This window comes from Mandrillus leucophaeus, unplaced genomic scaffold, assembly GCF_000951045.1.
Source record: "Mandrillus leucophaeus isolate KB7577 unplaced genomic scaffold, Mleu.le_1.0 Scaffold532, whole genome shotgun sequence".
NCBI classification, from domain to species: domain Eukaryota; kingdom Metazoa; phylum Chordata; class Mammalia; order Primates; family Cercopithecidae; genus Mandrillus; species Mandrillus leucophaeus.
In genome coordinates this window covers 1,183,919-1,186,066 of record NW_012105720.1, presented here as the reverse complement: position 1 = coordinate 1,186,066, position 2,148 = coordinate 1,183,919, and positions in this window count along the sequence as shown.

Below are 2,148 nucleotides of genomic sequence, written 5' to 3'. Positions count from 1 at the left end.
GTGGCCATAGAGTAACAAATGTCCCAGTCTTGAAAGAGCAAACTGGTCACTATGATGAGAATAGCAGTTCTCAAGCTGTTTGGTTCTCAAACTTTCTACATTCAAATATTACTCAGGACCTCAAAGAGTTTTGGTTGATGCAGGTTATATCTATGTAGATAAGTAATGGTAAATACAGTAAATATGATAATCTAGTAAGTATGGTCCATAGGACACGGTTAATATGGTCAATATTTACCATATTAGAAATTAAAGGAGAGGCCAAACACAGTGGCTTATGCCTGTAATCCCAGCACTTTGGGAGGCCAAGACAGGCAGATCAAGTGAGCTTAGGAGTTCAAGACCAGCCTGGGCAACATGCTACGTGAAAGATTCACTTTGTGATTAAAATCAGATGATATACATGATATCAAAATACAATTTTCTGGATCTTTTTCTGGATTCCTATTGCATATACTTTTATCTGACTTGGAAATCTTGATTGGAGATTGATATTGGATTGAACCTGCATCAAATCACTAACACGATGGTGTTCTGAACAGATTGCAAAAATAATAGCTGGACTATATTTTGATTATTTGATTAGTTCTACATTCTCTAAATTTGAATATTTAAAGCAATAGCAGACTCATTCATTTTTCTAAACAAAGCCTTTCATTTTAGAACAGTTTTAGATTCACACCCAACCAATTTCCCTTTTTATTATAGGATCTTACATTAGCAAGGGTGCATTTGTCACAACTGATAAACCAATATTAATACATTATTATTCAATAAAGATTTCCTTAGTTTTTGCCTAACGTCATTTTTCTATTCTAGGTTCCCACCCAGGATACCACTACACTCAGTCATAGCATCTCCTCAGGTCCCTCTTGGCTGTAACTATTTCTCAGACTTCCCTTGTTTTGGATGGCCTTGACAGTTTTGACGAGTATAGGTCAGGCATTTTATAGAATGTTCCTCAACTGGGATTTGTCAAATGATTTTCTCATGGTTGCACTGGGGTTATGGGTTTTTAGGAGGAAGACTACACAGGCAAAGTATCATTCTTATCACGTTATATTAAGGGTACACAACATCATGACTTATGACTTATGACTACTGACCTTAACCTTGATCATCTGGCTTGAGGTGGGTTTCATCAGGTTTCTCCACCCTAAAGTTCCTTTCTCCCCATCTCTTCCTGTATTTCAGTCTTTGGAAGAAAGTCACTATCGGCAGCCCACACTTAAGGAGTGGAGAGTTATGCTCCACCGATTTGAGGGTGGAGTATCTGCATAAATTATTCATATTTCTTCTGTATGGAAGATTTGCCTATTTCAACCATTTATTTATATCAGTATGAATTCATAGATATTTATTTTATACTTTGGGTTATAGTCTACTACTGCTTTATTTCTTGTGTTGCTCAAATTGTCCTAGCTTTGGCCATTGTGAGCCCTGTAGTTGGCTCCTGGGTCCCTTCCGTTTGAATGCCCCCATAATTGCATGGTGGTGTTTGCTTGCACTTCCTTCTTTCTGGTCTACAAGATACTTCAGGCCCATCTGTATATTTCCATCCTCGGTCATAGAAGCAGCCATTTCTCCGAAGAGCTTTGATTCCTTTTCTTGGAGAATGATATTAGTGTGCTAAGTATGCTGTTGTTTCTGAGGTGTCATTACTTTTTAGGCACCCTCAGTTGACAGAGCAAGGAGCTATACATGTGTATATAAACCTATGTATATATACATAACTTACAAATATTTCTATATGTAAATATCTATATCTATATTAAGCTAAACAGGAGTTTCAACCAGATGTCTCTAACTCTGATCCATTACATAAGGATCATTTTAGCCCTCTCTTTTTGCATGTTTTATATACTTGTAAAGTTATTTTAACAATAAAGCAATTTTGGAATGGTGGATATGAGAAGAAACAAAAGGCTGAAAAGAACAAGGATGCCAGGAACTAGATGAATAAAACACCCAAGAAAGTGTGCTCTTTTGTTAGTAGCTAGTTATTAAATATCCACAGTAAAAGTCTGTGTAGGCTGAGTGCGGTGGCTTACGCCTGTAATCCTGACACTTTGGGAGGCTGGAGGAAGGTGGATTGCCTGAACTCAGGAGTTCGAGACCAGCCTAAATGGCGAAACGCCATCTTCACAA